The sequence below is a fragment of the Marmota flaviventris genome, chromosome 8 (assembly GCF_047511675.1).
Source record: "Marmota flaviventris isolate mMarFla1 chromosome 8, mMarFla1.hap1, whole genome shotgun sequence".
Taxonomy (NCBI): Eukaryota; Metazoa; Chordata; class Mammalia; order Rodentia; family Sciuridae; genus Marmota; species Marmota flaviventris.
This window is the reverse complement of record NC_092505.1, coordinates 101,599,323-101,625,491: the sequence shown is the minus strand read 5'-3', so window position 1 is coordinate 101,625,491 and position 26,169 is coordinate 101,599,323.

Sequence of the window (26,169 nt, the reverse complement as noted above, 5' to 3'; positions counted from 1 at the left end):
AATTATCACTTAAATGTGATAATTAAATGCATACAATTATTATGTGTCAATTAAAAAAGTAAAAATAAATTTATTTTTAAAAAAAAATCTAACAAGTCTATCAAAAATATTAATTTATATTTTAAATCCATAGTCTCCTGGCATTTCTGTCTTTAAAAGAAATGCTTTTCTTCAGAAGTAAAAATAAGTAGGATAAACAACTTTATTAATTTTATCTGGAAAGTTACTCAATTCATGCTTGTTTGATATCAATGAAACATCTATCATTAATTACTTGCCATTTTAAGAGGTATATCAAATTCTAAATATGGTTTCTCTATGTCCTTGGTATAATGTGCTAAATAGGGTTGAGGTTAAGACTCAAATCAGATAAAGTTTGAGTATCACATACTCTAACTTATATTGAATGATAATAGTACTCTAAGTCCATACTTTCCAAATACCAAGGGAAATTGAGAATGTAAACTCAGTTTTTATTTTTTATTTATTTTTTTAATTTTTTATTGTTGGTTGTTCAAAACATTACATAGTTCTTGATATATCATATTTCACACTTTGATTCAAGTGGGTTATGAACTCCCATTTTTACCCCATATACAGATTGCAGAATCACATCAGTTACACATCCATTGATTTACATATTGCCATACTGGTGTCTGTTGTGTTCTGCTGCCTTTCCTATCCTCTACTATCCCCCCTCCTCTCCCCTCCCCTCCCCTGTTCTCTCTCTACCCCCTCTACTGTCATTCATTTGTCCCCCTTGTATTATTTTTCCCTTAACCCTCACTTCCTCTTGTATGTACTTTTGTATAACCCTGAGGGTCTCCTTCCATTTCCATGCAATTTCCCTTCTCTCTCCCTTTCCCTCCCACCTCTCATCCCTGTTTAATGTTAATCTTCTTCTCATGCTCTTCGTCCCTACTCTGTTCTTAGTTACTCTCCTTATATCAAAGAAGACATTTGGCATTTGTTTTTTAGGGATTGGCTAGCTTCACTTAGCATAATCTGCTCTAATGCCATCCATTTCCCTGCAAATTCTATGATTTTGTCATTTTTTTAATGCTGAGTAATACTCCATTGTGTATAAATGCCACATTTTTTTAATCCATTCGTCTATTGAAGGGCATCTGGGTTGGTTCCACAGTCTTGCTATTGTGAATTGTGCTGCTATGAACATCGATGTAGCAGTGTCCCTGTAGCATGCTCTTTTTAGGTCTTTAGGGAATAGACCGAGAAGAGGAATAGCTGGGTCAAATGGTGGCTCCATTCCCAGCTTTCCAAGAAATCTCCATACTGCTTTCCAAATTGGCTGCACCAATTTGCAGTCCCACCAGCAATGTACAAGTGTACCCTTTTCCCCACATCCTCACCAGCACTTGTTGTTGTTTGACTTCATAATGGCTGCCAATCTTCCTGGAGTGAGATGGTATCTTAGGGTGGTTTTGATTTGCATTTCTCTGACTGCTAGAGATGGTGAGCATTTTTTCATGCACTTGTTGATTGATTGTATGTCCTCCTCTGAGAATTGTCTGTTCAGGTCCTTGGCCCATTTGTTGATTGGGTTGTTTGTTCTCTTATTGTCTAATTTTTTGAGTTCTTTGTATACTCTGGATATTAGGGCTCTATCTGAAGTGTGATGAGTAAAGATTTGTTCCCAGGATGTAGGCTCTCTATTTACCTCTCTTATTGTTTCTTTTGCTGAGAAAAACCTTTTTAGTTTGAGTAAGTCCCATTTGTTGATTCTAGTTATTAACTTTTGTGCTATGGGTGTCCTATTGAGGAATTTGGAGCCCGACCCCACAGTATGTAGATCGTAGCCAACTTTTTCTTCTATCAGACGGCATGTCTCTGATTTGATATCAAGCTCCTTGATCCATTTTGAATTAATTTTTGTGCATGGTGAGAGAAAGGGATTCAGTTTCATTTTGTTGCATATGGATTTCCAGTTTTCCCAGCACCATTTGTTGAAGATGCTATCCTTCCTCCATTGCATGCTTTTAGCCCCTTTATCAAATATAAGATAGTTGTAGTTTTGTGGATTGGTTTCTGTGTCCTCTATTCTGTACCATTGGTCCACCCGCCTGTTTTGGTACCAGTACCATGCTGTTTTTGTTACTATTGCTCTGTAGTATAGTTTGAAGTCTGGTATCGCTATACCGCCTGATTCACACTTCCTGCTTAGCATTGTTTTTGCTATTCTGGGTCGTTTATTTTTCCATATGAATTTCATGATTGCTTTCTCTATTTCTACAAGAAATGCCGTTGGGATTTTGATTGGCATTGCATTAAACCTATAGAGAACTTTTGGTAATATCGCCATTTTGATGATGTTAGTTCTGCCTATCCATGAACAGGGTATATTTTTCCATCTTCTAAGATCTTCTTCTATTTCTCTCTTTAGGGTTCTGTAGTTTTCATTGTATAAGTCTTTCACCTCTTTTGTTAGGTTGATTCCCAAGTATTTTATTTTTTTTGAAGATATTGTGAATGGAGTGGTTGTCCTCATTTCCATTTCAGAGGATTTGTCGCTGATATACAGGAATGCCTTTGATTTATGCGTGTTGATTATATATCCTGCCACTTTGCTGAATTCATTTATTAGCTCTCATAGTTTCTTTGTAGAACTTTTGGGTCTGCTAGGTATAGAATCATGTCATCTGCAAATAGTGATAATTTAAGTTCTTCTTTTCCTATTTTGATGCCTTTAATTTCTTTCGTCTGTCTAATTGCTCTGGCCAGTGTTTCGAGAACTATGTTGAACAGAAGTGGTGAGAGAGGGCATCCATGTCTTGTTCCAGATTTTAGAGGGAATGCCTTCAATTTTTCTCCATTCAGAATGATGCTAGCCTGAGGCTTAGCATAGATTGCTTTTACAATATTGAGGTATGTTCCTGTTATCCCTAGTTTTTCTAGAGTTTTGAACATAAAGGGATGCTGTACTTTGTCAAATGCTTTTTCCGCATCTATCGAGATGATCATATGGTTCTTATTTTTAAATCTATTGATGTGGTGAATAACAGTTATTGATTTCCGTATATTGAACCAGCCTTGCATCCCAGGGATGAATCCTACTTGATCATGGTGCACAATTTTTTTTATATGTTTTTGTATCCGATTCGCCAGAATTTTATTGAGGATTTTTGCATCTAGGTTCATTAGAGATATTGGTCTGTAGTTTTCTTTCTTTGAAGTGTCTTTGTCTGGTTTAGGAATCAGGGTGATGTTGGACTCTTGGAAGTTCTCCCTCTTTCTCTATTTCCTGGAATAGCTTGAAAAGTATTGGTATTAGTTCTTCTTTAAAGGTTTTGTAAAACTCTGCTGTATACCCATCCGGACCTGGGCTTTTCTTAGTTGGTAGTCTTTTCATGGCTTCTTCTATTTCTTCAATTGATATTGGTCTGTTTAGGTTGTCTATATCCTCCTGACTCAATCTGGGTAGATCATATGACTTAAGAAATTTATCGATGCCTTCACTATCTTCTATTTTATTGGAGTATAAGGATTCAAAATAATTTCTAATTATCTTCTGTATTTCTGAAGTGTCTGTTGTGATATTGCCTTTTTCATCCCGTATGCTAGTAATTTGAGTTCTCTCTCTTCTCTTCATTAGCATGGCTAAGGGTCTGTCGATCTTATTTATTTTTTCAAAGAACCGACTTTTAGTTTTGTCAATTTTTTCAATTGTTTCTTTTGTTTCGATTTCATTAATTTCAGTTCTGATTTTAATTATTTCTTGCCTTCTACTTCTTTTGCTGTTGTTTTGCTCTTCTTTTTCTAGGATTTTGAGATGAAGTATGAGATCATTTATTTGTTGGTTTTTTCTTTTTTTAAGGAATGAACCCCACGCAATGAATTTTCCTCTTAGAACTGCTTTCAATGTGTCCCATAGATTCCGATATGTTGTGTCTGTGTTTTCATTTATCTCTAAGAATTTTTTAATTTCCTCCTTGATGTCTTCTATAACCATTGATCATTCAGTAACCTATTGTTCATTCTCCAAGTGATGTATGCTTTTTCCTTCCTTCTTTTATCGTTGATTTTCAGTTTCATTCCATTATGATCAGATAACATGCATGGTATTATCTCTACTCCTTTATATTGTCTAAGACATAATATATGACATAATATGTGACATAATATATGATCTATTTTTGAGAAGGATCCATGTGCTGCTGAGAAAAAAGTGTAACTGCTTGATGTTGGGTAGTATATTCTATATATGTCAATTAAGTCTAGGTTATTAATTGTGTTATTGAGTTCTATAGTTTCCTTATTCAACTTTTGTTTGGAAGATCTGTCCATTGTTGAGAGAGGTGTGTTGAAGTCTCCCATGATTATTGTATGGTGGTCTATTAGACTCTTGAACTTGAGAAGAGTTTGTTTGATGAACATAGCTGCACCATTGTTTGGGGCATATATATTTATGATTGTTATGTCTTATTGGTGTATGGTTCCCTTGAGCAGTATGTAGTGTCCCTTTTTATCCCTTTTGATTAACTTGGGCTTGAAATCTATTTTATTTGATATGAGTATGGACACACCTGTTTGTTTCCGAAGTCCATATGAGTGATATGATTTTTCCCAACCTTTCACCTTCAGCCTACGTATGTCTTTTCCTATCAAATGCGTCTCCTGTAGGCAGCATATTATTGGGTCTTGTTTTGTGATCCATTCTACTAGCCTGTGTCTCTTAATTGGTGAGTTTAAGCCATTAAAGTTTAGGGTTATTATTGAGATATGGGTTGTTCTTCCAGCCATATTTGTTTATTTCTGTTACTAAACATGGTTTGTTTTCCTCTTTGATTATTTTCCCCCCCTTTACTGTCCTACCTCCCACTGTTGGTTTTCATTGTTATTTTCCATTTCCTCTTCCTGTAATGTTTTCCTGAGGATGTTTTGAAGAGATGGTTTTCTAGCTGCAAATTCTTTTAACTTTTGTTTATCGTGGAAGGTTTTAATTTCATCTTCCATCCTGAAGCTTAATTTCACTGGATACACAATTCTTGGTTGGAACCCATTTTCTTAGAGTTTGAAATATGTTATTCCAGGATCTTCTAGCTTTCAGAGTCTGTGTTGAAAGATCAGCTGTTATCCTGATTGGCTTACCCCTAAATGTAATCTGCCTCCTTTCTCTTGTAGCTTTTAAAATTCTCTCCTTATTCTGTATGTTGGGCATCTTCATTATAATGTGTCTAGGTGTGGATCTCTTATGATTTTGCACATTCGGCGTCCTGTAGGCTTCTAGGATTTGGGATTCTGTCTCATTCTTCAAGTCTGGGAAGTTTTCTCATATTATTTCATTGAATAGATTGCTCATTCCTTTGTTTTGAAACTCTATCCCTTCCTATATCCCAATGACTCTTAAATTTGGTCTCTTGATGTTATCCCATATTTCTTGGATGTTCTGCTCATGGTTTCTTAACAGTCTTGCTGAGCTGTCTATGTTCTTTTCAAGTTGAAATACTTTGTCTTCATTGTCTGATGTTCTATCTTCTAAGTGTTCTACTCTGCTGGTAGTATTCTCAATTGAGTTTTTAAGTTGGTTTATTGCTTCCTGCATTTCTAGGATTTCTGTTTGTTTATTTTTTATAACCTCTATCTCCCTGTATAGTTGATCTTTTGCTTCTTGGATTTGTTTATGTAATTCATTGTTGAAGTGATCTTTCATTGTCTGATTTTGCTGTCTGATGTCTTCCTTGAGACTCCAGATCGTCTGAAGCATGTATATCCTGAATTGTTTATCTGACATTCCATCTGCTGCAGATATTACCTCTTCTAACGTTGAGTTGTCCTGCGTTGCTTGTGGTCCTTTCTTTCCTTGTCTCTTCATACTGTTCGCGTTTCTTTCTGCTTGGTGAAACTGTTGTGCTATTGAATTTTCCCCCTATATATTTATTTTGGTCTTGTATAGTTGCAAAGTCTCCCTCGCTGGCGCGGGCGGCGGCTCTGCCCCTCCTCCAATTGGAGCAATGTGCCTACCAAGCCGGCAGGCCACTGGGCCTGTTCTGCCAGTCGGTAGCAGGTCCGCCTACCTTGCAGGCGCGGGCGGCGGCTCTGCCCCTCTGCGGGCCGCTAGGCTTGTTCTGTCAGTGGTCGCAATTCTGCCAACACTGCAGGCGCGGGCAGCGGCACTGCCCCTCTGCAGGCCTCTGGACCTGTTCTGCTGGTGGGTCGCAGGTCCGCCTACCTTGCAGGCGCGGGGGGGGGGGGGCGGCTCTCTCTACCCTTCCGCAGGCCGCTGGGCCTCTTCTGTCTGTTGGTTGCAGGTCTGGCCTGTTCTGTTGGTGGTCACAGTTCCGCCTACCTTGCAGGTGGGGGGGGGGGGCGGCTCTGCCCCTCAGCAGGCCACTGGGCCTGTTCTGTGGGTGGTCACAATTCCGTCTACCTTGCAGGCGCAGGGGGAGGGGGTGGCTCTGCCTCTCAGCAGGCCGCTGCGCCTGTTCTACTGGTGGGTCCCAGGCCCACCTACCTTGCAGGCGTGGTTGGCAGCTCTGCCCCTCCTTGGGCCACTGGGCCTTTTCCGTCGGTGGTCACAGTTCCGCCTACCTTGCAGGTACGGGGGGTGGGGGGCGGCTCTGCCCCTCAGCAGGCCGCTGGGCCTGTTCTGTGGGTGGTCACAGTTCTGCCTACCTTGCCGGCGCGGGGGGGAAGGGGCGGCTCTGCCTCTCAGCAGGCCACTGAGCCTGTTCTGTGGGTGGTCACAGTTCTGTCTACCTTGCAGGTGCGGGGGGAGGGGGCTGCTCTTCCTCTCAGCAGGCTGCTGCGCCTGTTCTGCCTGTGGGTCGCAGGCCCGCCTACCTTGCAGGCGTGGTTGGCAGCTCTGCCCCTCCGCGGGCCACTGGGCCTTTTCTGTTGGTGGTCACAGTTCCGCCTACCTTGCAGGCGCGGGGGGTGGGGGGCGGCTCTGCCCCTCAGCAGGCCGCTGGGCCTGTTCTGTGGGTGGTCACAGTTCCGTCTACCTTGCAGGCGCGGGGGGAGGGGCGGCTCTTAAACTCAGTTTTTATACAAAACAAATAAACTCCATTTTTTTTTTTACCTGTTTTTATGTAGGTAGCTCTGCTCAAGAGATCATTCCAAATATATAGGGGAAACAAAACCAACAGAAGACTGCTCATTTGTTTCACTATCTTTACATGTCCTTGTACCATCGTCTACAAACCCTTTCCCAAACTCTCCTTTGAGTGAATCTGAGTGGTGGTTGTCAATAAGCTTCTGAAAAGCTGTACTCTAGAGAATAAAAACATCTTAGAGCTAGTAATGGTCAGCAATGGAACACTTTAAAAGGAAACAAGACAGTGAATTATTTTCATAGAGGCCGCAAAGATAAAATTAAAAATTGGATCTTGTGTTTGGAATCAACAAGAACAAAAAAAGAAAAAAACTTGAAAAAAATAGTCTTGCTGGGCATGATGCCATATGCCTATAATCCTACAACTTTAGGAGTCTTAGGAAAGAGGATCTCAATATGAGGTTAGCCTCAGTAAGTTAGCATTAATCCCGTCTCAAAAATGTTACTCAGAGGCTCAGTGGCAGGGGATTTCTGAGTTAAACCTCCAGTACATTTTTTTAAAATTTATTCTCAAAAAGAGGTTTATAGTTCCCAAGCACAACTTCTTAAACTAGAATCCACCATCCTCTAGTTAAAGCATAACAACATGACTGGGTTTCAGAATATCTGCAAATTGTAAAATTGTACAATCATATATCTATAAACTTGTGAGCATTTATATAAGGTTAGAGAGAAAAAGATCCATAGAATTAGATTACCCAAGATATCTAGCAATTCAAAATATATTAAGAACCACTCACAAACACAGACAAGAAAGGGAATAATATCTTTATGCAGATGGAGTAAGACTTCAAGGATGTAAATAAAACACATGGGGATAAGATGATTTTGAACAGTAACAATATCTTAGAATCTAGTATTATCTGAGGTTGCATAAAATGTCACATTTAGGATATAATGTTGGTCACAATTTTAGCTAGTTGAGCTCTGTTATTATTTTAAGTATCGTTTATGTTGATGAATTAACTCTACTAGATTTATCTTAATAAGATAAATGGTTGGAAGTCCTTGTGACTGATTTTTCAAGTTATAAACAGTCCTAGCTATGTACCCATACAAACAATTCTTACAAAGATAAACAATGCATAAAGAAGATAAAACAAATTTAATCTACAGTTGACTAAAACAACCTTGATGCTCTGATGTTTAAATCTGTTCATAATTATATTTTCATATGCATTGAAAGTAGCATTTTTTATTATTAACTAATGAATCAGATATTCTTTACTTTTAAATACTATTTATAGCAATCTGGAATCTGAGTTTCATGACTGAAAGTAATAATGATATTATCCTATTGTCCTAATATTAGTTGATGAAGAATACCATTAGTTCTACAGGAAAAAGAAAAAAAAAATCAGACCTTCAGGAAACTCCATGTAAAACTAACAATAAAATGTATTCCTGTAGACCAGTTAATAATCTTCAAAGAAGTTTCAAATAATCAGCAGAGTATGTTTTTGCAAAAATATCATAGGATTAATAACTAAAAGAGAATTTATTCCATTTGTAATTGTGAAAATTGAGAAACAGAATTAAGGAATTTTACCAAAGGTGACATGAAATGATTCTTGCATAACAATATCTTTGGTTTCCCATTTCTATCCTATAATCCGTGTGTGTGTGTGTGTGTGTGTGTGTGTGTGTGTACTGGAGATTGAACTCAGGACCTCCTGGATGCTAATTATATGACTATTGACATGGGTCCCTAGCTAAAGGCCACCAAGGTACATAACAAGCCCACTAACCTCCACCAATAAGTGGCAGTAAATCAGCAGCAGAAGTGCAGAATGGCATCCCAGAGGGCTGGAGCTAGCACAGACTACCACTGTACAGTGTCTCTATACCTCCCAGCCCAATGGGCCAGTGCCATGGTAAGCCAGGGCTCATGGACAGGTCACCCCTATGCTGTCCAATCAGCATGATGGAGTAGCCCCCAAAAGACCTTTAACATAATTAATCTTCCCTCCTAGTCAACAAGAAATTTACAAAGAATGTCAGCAGGATTTTTGCAGAGAGCTCAATGTGGCTTGAAGTTTCCTCTTGTGAAGGCATGTTTTCTCTTTCTTGTAAAAGCTAGATCTATAATTAAGTTTGTTGCTTTACAAAAGATACTCTCTGTTTTCTGGGTAAAATCTTGTGAAACCTCTGTCTAGCCTAAGAACATGAGACAAAGAGTAACTATTATGTACCCACCCACTGTCATGTAACCACTACTGAATTTCCAGACTTTAGGTCCAAAGATTTTTAGGTATTAGACCTTCTGGACCCCTGCAGCTTAAGCAAACCTGCTTCCTGAAAATTCCTCAGGTCATCAACTGTTTTAGTCAGCTTTTTCACTGCTGTGACTGAAAGATCTGATAACAACAATTTTATGGAGGAGCATAAGTTTATTCAGGGGCTCACAGTTTCAGAAGTCTTGGTCCATGGAAGTCCAGCTCCATTCCTCAGGCCTTAAGGTGAGGCAGAACATCATGGCAGAGGAGTGTAGTGGACTGAAGCAGCTCACATGATGATGAAGCAGAAAGACACTCCACTCACCAGATACAAATATATACCCCAAGCCACACCCCCAATGCCACACCCCATCTGCTTTCAGTCACCACTCAATTAATCCCATCTAACAATTAATTCACTGATTGGGTTAAGACTCTCATAACACAATTATTTTTTCTCTGAACCTTCTGGCGTTGTCTCATACATGAGCTTTTGGAGGACACGTCATCCAAACTATAACACCAGCTTCATCTGTCCTACATCAGTGGTGAGGGACCCCACTGCAGAACCTCAATCTTCCACTTTCTGATAAACATTGAGAAAATGAAAGTTGGGTAGACCCGCATGGAAGTTCAGTTTTAAGAGCTAACCAATAGCATTAATATTTTTCCAAATCCATATTGACATAAATAACATAAATAGCTTTTCCCCAAGTGCTATATAAACCCCTATATTAACACACTCAGGCAGCAACCCTATTGGGCCCTCTTTGGATGTGCAGGAGTTTTATTTCTAATCTCACTTGAATAAATGCTCCTCGTACTCTCATTCATCCTCAGCTATTCAAATTTGGGAGACAACCCAGAAAGAAGAAATTACTGGTGAGTCACTGGGATCTGCTGCAACACTGAAGGGCATAGCCCCACCATACAAATCTACTACACTTACTCAATGGTAGTGCAGGGGAAACGGGCTTTCTCAGCTGCAGATTCTTACAGTTTATGCAGACCCCACCTGCCACAGAAGCAAAAATCTAATTTCATTTCATGCTCCGGTTTCACTGCCCTGTGTTGCAGCCCAACCCATACCTCATGATCTTTTGACATTAATGTAGCCCACTGCTTTACATTTAACAACTATAGTGTAAGTAGAACAGATATTTACCAGGAATGATTTGGGTCTTTAGTTCCTTAGTGTTTCCTTCTATGTATGTGTATATCTATTCTATTATGTAGGTGATTTCACCTGAATAATTACTAATTTTTAATTGAGCCAATCAATCATTTACCCTTTATACTTTTTGTTTGTAATGAGCATAATGCATATGTTGAAAGAAAGTATAAACATTATAAGCTTGTATTTTGACTTTGATTTCTTATATTCTTAGGGCACTATAGACAATACTTTGTAGGGGAGAAGCTAGATAATGAGGCAAAGTGCACTGAAAGAACAGTTTTAAAAAGCAGACATAGGTAAGACAAGTACAAAAACAACTCAAAATCAGTAGCACAAAAAGTGTCATAAGGTGATAAAAATGCCATGGGTTTTCAAGGTAGAAAATCCTAGTTTAAGGTAAAATATTAAATACAGCTTTATGGAAGATGTGACATTTTGAAAGTTATTTGAAATGAAAGGATAAGTATACAAGAGGGGAGAGAATCAACTTGCAATAGATGTGGTAGTAGAAAATCCCTAAATGAATTTCTAAAATAAACTTTATATGCAAATTATATTGAAATATATTGAATTAATTTATTTAATACATGCCAAGTTATGACAGTTGTTTCAAAGGGTTGCCATGATACACGAGATTGCCAGTCTACAATATTTATGATAATCCATTTAAATTTGTTAGCTTTTAATTTATTAGGCTAGTGAAATTGATCTTATAATGGAAATGATATTTTATGTTAATGTTTATTCAATATTATTTTCTTAAATTCTAAAGCTTTTGAGACATTCTCTCCAATTAAGCAATCCATTACAACAGTAACTTTAGGAAAATATTTAATTATTTTAACTTATTATAATATTAATAGGACATGAGTGATAACTAAAGAGCTTTTCTCATTAATATAGTAAGATCAAAGAGTCCAGAGACCTACTTGGTGAAAATCTATCCTAAAATGGCAGAGAATGAGGAAATTGTCTGATGCAGCCTTTCTATATCCATATAATAAAACCTCAGTTGTTGTTTTTTTTTTTTTCTGTGCAGAAATTTAGGCACTTTATGTCATAGATTTCCTTTCATCAAAAAAAGAATACGGTGAAGCTCATATAATTTTTGAAAGAGGACAAATGACCTTCATTGTCTCTCTGTACTGATATTGATTTAAAGTATATTTTATCTAATATTAGTATGAGTATTCTTATTTTCTTTGGGGTTGTATTTTCAAGGAATAACTTATTCCATCCCTTCACATTCAGTCTATGTGTTACTTTGGAGATGAAGTGAGTTTCTTACAAGCCACCCACAGTTGAGTCATCCATTTATTATCTGCTGTTTGTGTCTTTTTGTCGTGTAAGTTAATCTATATACATTTATGATCAGTAATGTAATTTTTGATAGGTAAGGCCTTAACACAGCCATTTTGCAAGTTGATTTCTGGTTTTATTGTAATTTCTTTCTTTCTCCTTCTCTTTTAGATTGTTTTTAGATAAGTTCTCTCTGGTGTTAGGCCTTAATCACTTGCTTATCTGGGGTTTATCTAATATAGATTTTTACTTCTTGATTATCATAGGCTGAAAAATAAATATTCTTAGACTATAATAAATAGTTTTTAAGTGATAGTAATTTTATATAATCATAAGTAAGAAAATGTACAGAAAGCCAGGAATATATCCCAGTAGCAGAATGATTACCAGCGTGCTTAAGCCCTAAGTTTGATACCCATCCCTTACAAAAAGGAGAAAATATAATAAAAAAAAAAATTATATACTTGGAATATAATTCTCCACAAACTCTGAGTTTTTGATGTCACTTTTACATCTTTCTATTATTGGCTACATCATGTCCATGAAATTATTAGTTTATTTTTCAATCATTATACTTAAGATATGGTTTATATATCATAATTATAATATCAAAGCCTCTGAGTTTATCTGTATAGTTACTGTTACCTGTGAGTTTTAAATCCTCTGACACTTTCTTCTTGCTCATTAACCTTTTTTATAATTTAAAGAATTTTAGCATTTGTGTCAAGGAATGTGTTCATTTTTTTTTAATTTCTGAATGAAATGATTACAGTATTGTTGTATGGCAGGGTTCTTTGTTGTAGTTATTTTTGTTTTTCACGTTTTCATACTGTTGATACTGTGAAAATCTCACACTACTCTCTCTTTGCCTATAATGGTGTGCTGAGAAGTCTGTTGTCAGGCAAATTAGAAAACCCTTATGGGCTATTTGTTTCTTTTTGTCTTGGCAATCTTCTCTTCTCCTTGTCCTGTGAGAGTTTGATTGTAAGATGTCTTAAGTTAGACATGGTTGAGTTAAATCTGATTGGTGATCTTTGAACTTCCTTTACCTGGATATTTCTGTTCTTTTGTAAATTTGTCAAGCTTATTGCTTTTCCTGAGTAAGCTTTCTACATCATAGCCATCCTCAAGTGCCCCTTAAGCTCCAGTAATATGTATGTTTACTCTTTTTAAACTGTCTCAGTTTCCATAATCTTTCTTTATTTCTTTTCATTTTTTGGTCTTTTTTCCTCCTTCAACTAAGTATTTTTAAATATCTTATCATTGAGTTCACTAATTCTTTCTTCTGTTTGGTCTAGTGAGCTATCAAAGCCTTCTGTTGTGTTTTAAATTCACTTTGTATATTTTTCAGCTCTTGGATTTTTGCTTTATTCTTTAATGCTACCATCTCTGTTAGTTTTCTTTCTTACAGTATTGAATCATTTATCTGTTTTCTCCCAGCTCATTGGAGCTTCCATTAAACAGCTGTTTCAAATTCTCAGTGAAGATTCATCAATATTGTTTATTATATGGTTGGTTTCTGGCACTTAATGTTTACTGTTCGATGATTCATTTGGTTCCCTAAATGTTCATAATGGTTGTTAGCAAGTGATGTTGTCTGGACACCAAATGATGAGATATGTATTATAGCCATTATAATTTAGCTTTGTTGGTGCTTTTATTTCCAGAATTCTAAGCAGGCTTCTAATTTTCTCTGAGAATGTAGTCATTTCCAATATTTTAGTCCATTATTCAGGTTTGTTGTGAGCTTAGTGTTTTGCCACTATTTCAGTTCTAGTGGGTAATCCAAGCTCATAATTGTTACAAATCTTCAGGTGGTATGTTATTTAACTTGAACAAAAGCACCTAAAAAGGATGGTCCATCCCCTTTTTAGCCTCTCCCAGGAATCAATCTATTCCTACATATCCCATTCATATCCACTGGCCCATGGTAAGACACTGAAGGATTTTTCCCAGCTCTGAACAGAATCTCCTTGAAGGGGCCACCCTCAGGCCCACGTGCAATGCATGAGACCATGAATTTTGAAATTTTGTATTGAATCTGGAGCAAATATCTTACTTAGACCAGCATAGTCATGAGATAAAATAGGATCATGGCACACACTATTATGGGCTGCCTACTGTTGAATTTTACTTTTGGTCCCTAACTGCTACAACCAACCATAGACATTACTAATAGAATAAATGACAAGTATACTAGGGCTAAATATTCCCCTGGTACTAAGACCTTTCCAAAGGTTCTGTCCACAGGCAAACCTAGGATTTTAGCTATTAGGATCTTTCAAGTCTGAAGGTTAGTTAGGCAAATCTGAGCTTACTCTGTCCTGCCCTTCAGTGAATGGAGTCTCACTGCATAGTATATTCCATGAGATTGGAGAAATATTGGTAAAAATGGTCCCTTGGCCACAGAGGCTTAGGCTAAGTGAGGTCATGTCTGAGTATCATATGCACAATCTCTAGGCTCTACCCAGGCCTATATTGAGACTGTTGGTATTACATACCAGAACACAAGTATACAGATGTCTTCAGATACTTTAGCATTTCTGGAGACTTTACCTGCAAACAAAACTGGCCTAATGTTACCCATTTTGCCCAAGACAGGAGTATGAGCAGTGAAGACAGTCCCTTGGCTGCCATAGCTGATGCTAAGCTGGGTCACACATGAATCTTACAGCCACAGTGATCTACACTATCTGTGGGTGGGTGCCAGATGCCACTCAAGCCTAGCAATAATGCAGATCAAAACAGTAAACTGTGCAACTTGTGTACTGGTCCTCACTTGATGCTGGAATAAATCCAGAGGCTTCATCTGTGAACCTTGGTCTAAATATAAACGCCTTTATTTTTTTTAACTAGTGCTTGTTCCTGTTACAAGAGACAGTCACTCCATTCTTGGTTACAATAAAAGAAAATTTAAAGTCAGACACAAAAATACAACCAAAAGTACATTATTATAGGTAAAAATAAGAATCAAGAAAAAAAAAACCAACAACATTCTTTAGAGAGAGTCAGTTGTTTCCAAAGAACAACAAAGGAAGCAGTGTTATTTCCAAATTCATTTCTATTTTATGTTTATGTTGCTTGTGAACTGGAGTCCACCTTTTGTACTCTTTGCCAATCAGTTGTTCAATGCCTACTGTTCAGGAGCTTCGTCTACAAGTCAATTCGATGTTAATGTGAGTATTGGGGTCACTGCTAGACAGAGTTTACCTGAGTGTACCTGTGCTACTAAAGAAATTTATCCTCTGAAATATATTGAGAAACATATGGCCATAAATTCTAACTTAAAATGACCTCAGAAGACGGACCTGCAAGAATTAGTTCTATTGATCTTGCTTTCTTGATGTAGTTCTTAACTGACTTAGTTTCCACTGGTTTATTCTCAAGGTTAGTAAACCTGTAGTTTTACAAGATACTTGATTGGCCATTAAAGCCAATTTCAAAGAAACTCCATGATCCTGCTATACTATGAAAAACCAGCCTCTACCTCAGAGCAAAGCTTGTCCAAGGAAGGGACATCACCTTTGTCCTTGGAAAGACCCACAGAGCACTCCTAGGCACATTCCCACCCTGCTAAGTTGTTTATCTAAAATTAACAGGAGAGATCTGCTGCGCCAGTTGTCCCTGACTCAGTCAGGCTAGGTGAGGATCCATAGCAACCTCCTAGCAGCCACCAATCAGCATGAGACAGGGAAATACCTGGGATGCCAGATGACCTTCCCAGTAGTTTATGGTGGTTGAAAACATGTTGGAAAACCTTATAGTTCAGCACGTATGCCCCTTTTGGCTTAAACCAATCAGTTCAAACGAATCCCCCTCTTGTAGTAACCAATCACCCTTACCCAACTTGTTCCCGCCAGTGAATGTGCTAATCATATTTTTAGAGTTGTTATTTGATTTTTCCGCGGTGTGTGATGATTTGCTATGATTTATGTGGGGGTCCCTTCCTTCTCCAAAGAGAAGGGCTCGGGGCCTCTCAGCGTCACCAGTTGCTGTGTGTGCGTGCTGAGGACGGAGCTAGCTCGTAATAAACACCTCTTTGCTGTTTACATCGATCTTGGTCTCTGGTGGCCTTTTGGGGGTTCCGAATTCGAGCATAACAACTATTAATTCACTTTTCACTGCTCATTGGTTGCTACTACCTAACAGTCTTACAACTGCCATCTGCCACTAAGCTCTAAAGCAAAGACCTGTGCTAGCTTAGTGTCATGCTGTTCATAGGTATTCCTGGTCATGGCTATGCTGCCTAACATCAGGGGGAGGGTAAAAATGAAAATCTAATGATCAAATGAATAAAGCAGTTCTTGCATTTCAGTCTGCAGTACTAGTCTACAAGTAGGTGCGATGGGGCTCCAGCTTGCAATGTGTTTTACCATGTTGGGGCTGACTCCCAAGACTAATGCTGGACTTAATGCTGAACATAATGTGGCATATATCTCCACTTTATACTGCTTGGAGTTGAAGAAGGGTTAATGTGATTAAGTCTTTCCTTCCTGCTTACTTCAATTTTTTTTTTTCTTATATCCAAGCCAAGCACCCATTTAGATTCTGTATTTTTGAAGTGTAGTAAGTATGCAATTAGTCTTTACCTTGTTGAGTTTAAGGGAAGATAATATGTGTTCTACACCTATTGCAATATTTTCTAATTACTTCTAGATATTAATTTACTTTGAATTGAAGTTAATATTTTCATACTCAAATCTACTGATGTTAATCAATGGTTCTTCTCTGTTTGAGACTGAGAGGGAGAAAAGAGTGAATATTTTTTCTTTTTCCTTGATATAACTTGATAATCCTCACCCTTTTCTTTGTATAGAGTAAGTTGTCTATTAAATAATCTTTTTATATTTCAAAGTATAGTAAATATTATGTGGGAATATTCTGTACAAAAATATGCAAAATAGATGAGCATCAAACAGATAATAGATAATAATCAAATTTGTTTTAAAAAATGTGGTCTAGATCAAGATAGTAAATGAAACACATAAGTTTACTTCCCAAAATTCTGCTTATATAACTTTTATCAAAGAAAAAAAAAGAGTAGAGTATAAACATTTATTGAAATGGTGGGAAAATAGGCATTAAAAGAAGCATGAACTGCTGACTTATTTGTAGATAAAACAAAAAAGTGGCTATATCAATGATTATAGAGCAGAGGAAATCAAAACACCTAGATTTGTGTAATAAAATTAAATTATAAGCAAATCTCCTCAGGTGTATAAGAGGACTGGATTACAGGCACAGTAATCAGAGTAATTACAAGACTACCTACACAAATTGCCAGACTGTAGATTTGCTCCAAGTAGCTGCCCTTTCATCCAGAGAAATAGCTGACAGTTCTTGAAAAAGACAAAGTGATATTTCTTAGGGGAATCTAAGCTTTTTGTGTGTATTTACATGTCTGAAAGGAAACTGAATACAAATGTAGTAACTGCAAAGGATCAATAAAATTATGGAAAGAGGGGATTATCATTTTTATGGAAGGGAATAGGACACACTATCAAGTCTTTCTGTAAGGAAATTGTATGATAATGCACAATTGCCAGTGGTCAAGTAAGACTGACAGCCAAACTTTTATGTAAGACATAAACTTCTTTGCGATGGGAATTATTAAGCTATGGTGTAAATTTGTTGGATCATCATAGATGTTCAATTTACTTATTATAAATCGGATTGGAAAATTATGGAATCTGCCCTGGAAGAAGTCAACAGTATTGATATGAGCCTTAAAAAGCCATGGACTGACAAACTGGACTAAAACCAAAAGTAAACCTCACAGTATAAGAAGAAAATAATTTGAATGTTAAGTTTGGGTGACATAAACTGATCCCTAGCCCACCACTGCTAATAATCCATGTCCATCTAAGATATAAAAGGGAAAAAAAAACAGTAAAACTGAAAATTCGATGTTTCTGTGACTGGGGAAGACCTCATCTCTCAGTTTGCTGAGTCTTCTATGAGGTGACCCGATGTTGCATAGCTGAATCAGAATTGTCCATGCTGTTGTGAATACAAGTTGGATTTGGGGGTCATGTAATTAATTTTACTCCTCAACCACCTTAAAGAAATAGTGGTTATTAGCAAGAAAGAGAGGTTTATGATCATTTCATTGCATGAATTTCGCTTTTTTTGTGTGTGTGTGAGACTATTTTCTCAAGAAACAACTTCAAATATATTTTAATCTTTTTTTCAGGGGGAAATTAAAAAGTCTTTTTTAAGTCACGAACTTTCAATTCAAAGCTGTTTCCTACAACTAAACACATTTTTTCCTCAGTAGCTTTCTTTTAATCATGTTATTGAAGGTATTATTATTATTATTATTATTATTATTATTATTACTACTACTACTACTTTTATACCACAGCCCATTTTGTTTTTCTGAGTTTTGTTCTTTTTCCTGGAAACATCTTGAAACAACTTTTCCTGTATTTATCACTTCAACCCACTCTGAACAGAACACATAATTTCAATTTTCACATGAATCAAAATGTTCTAAACTGTTTCTACCTTTAGCCAATACCCCAGAGAAATCTCTATAGCTTTTAATAGTTGTTCCCAGGAAGGATAGTACTGACACCATTTTGGGAAGTACATTGATATCTATAATTATTTAGTTTTACAGGTTGGTCTTTAAATTTTGATATTATTTACAAATTATAAATGCTTTCACTTTTACAAAGCTTTCGCAAGAATGGCCCACAACTCCCTATCCTTATTCATTAATCATAATTCTTCCTTGAGACAATTTTTTTTCTTACATTTCATCATTATAGAAAATATCCTAAAAGTCAAGTTCTTAAAAATCAAGTTTTTAATTTTAGGTGATAGGTACACCTCTATAGCACCATAGGAGTTTCTGTAATAAAATCATATACAGCATTAAATTTGACTTACTCCATTTCAGTCCCTTTCACCACTTTCCTTCCCTTCCTCCCTCCCTCTATTCTTCTCCCTTGACTCTACTGATCTTCCTTTTGTTCATTTACTTATTGATTGATTTTTTATTGATGAGTATAAACAATACTGAATATGAACAGTTCTATTATTTTAGGTAGCTTTCCCACATATAATTTCTTTCATTCTCAAAATATAGAATTTTACCCATTTGTTAGATCATTGCTATAGTATTGCAATTGCATGTAAATGACAAAACTTTTGTGCTTGATTACACTGTAGGGAGGGAATCAGTGGGAAGAATCCAAGAGCTGTAGACAAATATTCTAATCTAGATGGTACTTCAAATTATCCAGTTGACCTAGTATACCTCCAAGTGTTTCTCTAAAACTGCATCTTCAAGCTCATTCATACAAATGTGTTTAATATATATATATTTACATGTGCAACATATACAGTTCAGCTGACAATTAAGAAGAGTAAAAAAACTAGATTGGAATTTGTATTAATTGATTATTTACTAACATATTGTTCACCTACTATAATGAAGTCATCATTTTTCTAGTTGTATTATTCATAATCTACCCCTATTAAACTATACACTTTTGGATTATGGAGACTAATATTTGATGTGTATGTGTGTGTTTGTGTGTGTAAACTCATTAAAACAGATTCCCTAAAAATTATTCTTGCTCTAGGCTCAGTATATGTTTGATAATTAAATATAGCATTTTCAGGATTAAGCAAATGTTTATTTTTAATGCAACAAATTCTTAACAACTCTGCCTCATAACAAAATCTTTAGAATTAAATTATTATTACATCTGTTCATTCACTGTATTCTTTCCTTTGCAAAAATAGTTCATGTTGTCATAAATTGATGTACTGTTAATTCCAATAATCAGTGACACTCCATTCCAGCCATGTGTGATATTATAATAAGAGTTCAGGCAATGGCCACTGTGTTGCAATTATCTGATAGGTTGTTTGAACCAAGTTACAGCTGCAACATCTAATGTGTCAGGTTTAGGCACTCTGAGATGAAATGTATAGTTTCTCCATATGGGCAGTGTCTGGATACAATAAGTAAGCAATTGTCTTTCACAATGAAAAATGAGCAAATTTTGGAACAACTAATATTTAAATTAAGGGTCTTAGTCTGATTTTTTTTTTTTACAAATTTCTGGAAATTTTATTTTAGAAAATAGTACAAAGTTTAATAAGAAAAACACACAGGGCAAAGCTATTTTAGATAAGACATTGACATTTTTTTTTTTTAATTTGAGGAAGCCTTTTGCAATTTATATACTACATACTATATAGGATATGAGTTTTTGCAATAACTCATGTTTTCAAATTATCAGCAATATAATGCTATATCTACACTTCATTACAAATAAAATAATTTCATACATTACATATGTTTGTTTTTAGGACTATTAGAATTTACTTGCCTGTTAAAATATATGCATCTAAACCAAAGAAGATTATTGAACCAACTGAAGGGTTCCTCAGGCCTAATTTCCTATCTCTGAGTGATGGCAACTGGTTCATCTATTTAAAGAGTTCATGAAAGGCATCAAAGTTGACTATGTGCAGAAATGATATAAGATATTAAATATGTATTATAATATTAATATTTTTGAGTATACCAAATCTCTCTAAGGAAATATATTAGCATATTCAGGAATGATTGTACAACTCAGGAAAGATTGTACAATTCAGAAAGATTGTACAAGTCATCAATTCAAAGCAAGAGGAAACTTGTGGGAAGAGAAAGGCAACCACAGAAGGAAAACAGATAAACATTGTGAACTGACTGTATTCTTTATCCACGTTAGTGAGGATGGCTAAATGTGGTTGTCATCTTTATAGTCCTATCCTAGTTTCTCTAACATAAGACTCTTATTTTGGCAAAGTGATTACAATTAGGAAATCATATCTTAAGATGTAAATATTAGTTAATTTAGAAGACAAATATAATCTAGTTAGTTCTGTTTTAGGGAGTTTTGAGCAGGAAATTAGAGAAAGTTGGCACTACCTGCAAATGTGTTAAAAAGAAAATCCAAGATGTGGTACGATTTAACTCCACACTCTCTGAAAGGAGCTTCTGTGTGTCACTGATATCTTACTGCACTGTCTTTGCTAAACTGGTAGTTATAACCTTCTTGTTCTTCCAAGGATCCTCAACTGTTCTCGAAAGGCAATCAAATAGGCCTCACTTCTAATTAGACATCATATGCTCCAAATGTATATGTTCAGAAAATCATTTATTTTTCTGCCAACAAGAAATTCATATGTTCAAAACTTCATTTTCTGAAGAATCCAGGAAAAATCCTAGTTTATTTTCTGAGGGCTTAACAAAATCCTTCTGCAATGATTAAATAGAATGCACTCAAACTTAAGGGCATCATTTTATTTTACTGACAACGAAAAGATTTTGGTTTCAGAGGTCTGCCAGCTCCACTGCTCTGGGCCCAAGATGAGGCAGAATATCAAGGCAAAAAGGGTAGAGGAAGAAAATAGCTCAGAGTATGACTGCAAGAAAGCAGAGAGAGCAGAGAGAAAGCAGAGACAGCTCTTATGCTCCAGGGACAAAGGCATACCCCAGTAATCCACCTCCTCCAGCCATACCCTACCTGCCTAGAGTTAACACTCAGTTAATCCCTATCATAGATTAATGCAATGACTAGGTTAAGCTTCTCAAAAGCCAATCAACTCTCCTCTAAACTTTCTTGCATTGCCTTACACAAGAGTTTTTGGGATATGCTTATAGCTAAATCATAACAGCACCTTAAAATATGACTGTAGGAGACCAGATATTTCACCTCAGAATATACCCTTATGACATATGTTAAATATGTTATTCTGAGAAACTGCAGATGCAGAAGTAGCTCTGGAAAGATGTCCTTTGGTGAAATAAAATTATATCTATAAAATAACCCACATTAGTAAATTTACCCATGTCAGACATAGAACTACTCTAGAAATTTGCTTTCCTTGAGATTTAATGTGCAAAATACAATTTTTATTCATTATATATTTCCTCCCTACACCCTCCCTTGTGCCTCTACCACTCTCCAGAAACTCGAAGACATTATTCCTTTCTATAGTACAGGATCCTATACAAGTTTCCATTATTAGGTCCTTCTTAATGTCTCATATTAGAGTCTCATGTATACTCAGGTATGTATGCATGTAATTAAAATGATCTACTATTAATCTTTCTTATGTCAATTTAATTTGTAGCCCCGTCAAAGAACCTAGAAGAATAGGAGAAAGCTATTTGTCCCTTTCCTACCCCATATATATACCACTGTCAACATCTTATTATAAATTCCTGCCTTCTATGGGTTTTTGGAGTACACACACACACACACACACACATATATGTATATTTTTGCAGAGACCCTTTCTCAAGATTCATAGTATTCTTTGGCACAATAAAATTTCTATCTTGTCTGTATGATTTAGCATCCTTAACTTTTGTTTAACTTATATTTTCTTAACAAATTTGAGTAAAGGGTAAAAAAATGAATAGTTGTGTGTTTCACTGATCACCAGTCTGCTAAATATAGATGTGTCTTTTAAATGTATGATATCTCTTTCTCATACTTCCATCTTAACCTAAATAAAGGGCAAGGGAATTTTGGTAATTTCAAACTGCATAGAATCTTTATGAAGTGTTTACTCAGTGGCTATTAAGAAAGTAGAGGAAAGATAAAGGATGTGAGGTGCATGACAAGAAACACCACTTTCCTGGCATGTTCCTGAAAGTACTAGTCAATTTGCAAAACATGGATTCCAATAATTTCACATGAATATTGTATCATCTCTTTTGAAAAATAGTAAAGTATCATAGATGAATGGACAGTCTGAAAAACTTATAAAGTATCCACCTCTCACATCAGATCTTTGTGATTAAATGTTAAATAATTATCCTAAGAAAATCAGTTCACCTGACTGTAATTTAAACTACTGTGCATACATGCTCATACAAATACATGATATTACACTACCTATACAAAATATTTTTTCAAAAATTGCAAATATTATAACAAATACTATTTGGCCTTACTGATACTTGAGTTTGCAACCTTGCCAGAGACATGCTGTAAAGTGTAACCCTCCCAACTTCCCCTTGAATACCTCTCAGATGGCTGTATAGTTTGTAGACTTTAGATTATATATTGGCTTGTTTGCAGTTATATTATGGTGTTTTAATAGATAATAGAGGTAATGAGGTGGTACCATAAATGCAATGCTCTAAATGTAAGCAGCTTCTTATTGTCACTTCTTTATTGAGCCTCAGAAATTTCCATTAGAACAAGATTTTAAATATTGTTACCATTCTAAGATTTCTCCAAAGAGGACAGTATTGCTTGGTATACTTACTGTAGTACTTGGTGGAGATAGTTTCATTGGTGTATGTAAATTATATGTCTCAAATCAAATGTATCTTGTGAAAATAGAGTGGCCGGTCCTGAGATGTACAATCCTATTTTCCCAACATGATGAATATAAAAATTGTAAATGCTTTTAAAATGGTACTTTGCAAAGAAATTCTGTCACTATTTAAGCATGCGTCTAAATTTTGTGGTTAGCATTATTTAAAATTATCTGAATACATGTTTATCAAGTGTAATTTTTGAAGAAAATTGTTAATTTATTGAAATAGATTGAATCTAATTTTGGAATTCTTTTCCATCTCTCAGATTCTACTAAATCTCATTCATCAAGAATAAACAATTCCTAAAAATAATATAACTATTGGAAATAAAATAATTACTCTTTCAAATGGGAAATGAGCTATTATTTTTTTTCCCTGTGCCTTATGCACAGAATTAATGTGATGAACTAAATGAAATGCATAAGGAAATTTGTGTATGTATTTAATATTGTATTTTTAATCTCTTTGTTTTCAGTAATTTATGGGACAGTAGGCTGACATTAGGTATTTGGTATAATTTTTTAACATAGATGATGTAAATTTAGAAAGTTTGGCTTATTTCAGAATATATGAAATAATAGTAAAGGCTCAATTATCACTAGGATATTTGCTTCCTCTTAGAGAAACTTATCCATTGTCAAATTATTTACCCATTACCAACACATAGTGATAACTTGATAATTGTTTGCTGCAAAACCAGAGTCCAGTTACTCTGTTCCACCAATAATTCTTAATTTGTAATTTAGCGGTATGTTTTTGAAACATCGCTAATACCACCAAGTGTGCCTTTTAAATTTTATGTAGGAAAAAACAAAAAAGAAAGAAAAAGTCTAGTTTGAAAAATTTTCTGGCATAAAAGAACTCACTAGGTACAGTTGGATATACCTTAACATTTATGTATAATCTTAAATGAATGGTTTCCTCATTGACTTTCATTCTAAAAATATTGAAACATGAGCATTTTATGTTAAATAAAAGTATAATAACAAGGTCAACTATAATAAGCATCTAGAGTGTTATTTACATTATTCTTTAAAGTTTGAAAGAAAAACAATAGAAAATATCACATTTTTAAAGTTGAACCAAAAATGAGAAAATATTAATTAAAACATAGAAGTAAAACAAAACAATTAAGTTATTACTTTATTTTGGAAAGATTTGTGATATATTTAACACTTGAAGACTAGAAAAACAGAAATAAAACATATCATGACATTTAAAATTTAATACATTTTATTGAATTTTATAAAAAGAAAATAACAATTTTTTCATTCATCTTCTCAATGAGAAGCCAAGTTTCTAAAGGTGAGGAAAATCATAGTGTAACAATAGTTAAAATGATATTTTATTTGAAGTCATATAAACTTTTCTAGAAATGGAAATAATTTCATGTCATTTGGGGGGAAAATGTATAAATTTATACATACTTTGGTCATATATGATCAATTTAAAGCAAGCATATTCTTCCAAATCTGTCAATTACAGAAAAGTTTTCAGAGAACTTAATGTTATTAAATTGATATTTGTTGAAAAGTGAAAATTGAAAAATTATGATAATGGAATGAGAATTAAGTAAGGAATTTAGAATACCTAAATATAACTTTCAAATACTAGAACTCCTTTAAAAGAATTAGACTTTCCACTGTCAAGTGAATCAAATCTTCAATTTGTTCTAATAGCTTTAAATACCTGCCTTAATAATGCAGGATATTACAATTGATCCAATCCACTCATGATTGGATTTCATCATTTTTTACCTGTATTTATTTAAGAATGAATATGTATTTATTTTATATAACTTTATCAAGTCTGTGCATTCATGTACCCAGAACTTCAGTCAAGATATTAAAGAATAATCACACCAAAGTGATCCCTCACACTCTTTTTTTCTAATGAAACCTCACTCTCTCCCACACACTGACCCAATTCTTGACCTTTACCAGCTACTATTCTGAACATCATTTCTAAAATTTAGTTTTTTAAAAATTCTTGGGATTACTTCCAAGTTACTACTTGCATGAGTAACTTGTTAATTTTTATTGCTGAGTAGTATTCCAGTATTCTGTGGTTCACATATACCATGAAATGTTTAACTCTTGCTCTTTTGAAGGACATTTGACATGTTTTCGGTTTGGGGATATTAAAAGTAAAGCTGCTAAGAACACTTGCATACAGATTTTTGTATGAACATAAATCTTTGTGGCAAATCCCCAGGTGTATGACTGCTGGCAGTTGCATATTCAATTGTATAAAAACTGCCAAAGTGATTTCCACAGTGGCTGTACTCACCAGCAATGTATTAATAATCCAATCTCTTCACATCCTTGCCAGTATTTAGCATTGTCACTTTTCAGCCCATCATAAGTATATTTATGAGTGTTCTGTAGAACTGAATGCCAAAACCTGCATTATTTATTTTTGTATTCCAATGCCTTGTATATTATCTGGAAAATAATGCACCACAATGTATACTTATTGGGTGGATACATTAATAAATATGTAAATGAAAAAAATAGCATTTAAAAAATAAATCTGGCATAATTAAATACATTAACACAAAGCAATGAAGAACTAAAATTAAAGTCATACTACAAAATGCTATGTCATATATATAATTAGAATAAGGAGATATTTCCATTACATTAATTGAATTTCACAGGTTTACTGTTTGAAATGATGATACGATCAACTTATTAAATTCCTGAGGATATTCATTACATTCTAAGCATGTGCTTAAAAAAAGTCTTGGACAACTTAGTGATTTATTAAACAATGGAAAGATTACCCAAGATTAATCATTACACTTATTTTACAATAGAATCTTTATTGAAACTTAACATACTGTAAATTAAGATAATATTTCATAATGAATAATTACAGCAACATTTAACTAGTTTAGCAATAATAACAATGTTCACCTCACTTCACAAAGCAGGTCAGTTATTATATTATCAGAGCAAATTGTCATATGCTCCATACATTAAAAAAAATTCTATTATATGAGAAAATAGAATTTCATGTTTAGTATTCATTTTGGGCAAAATACTCTTATTATCTGAAAATG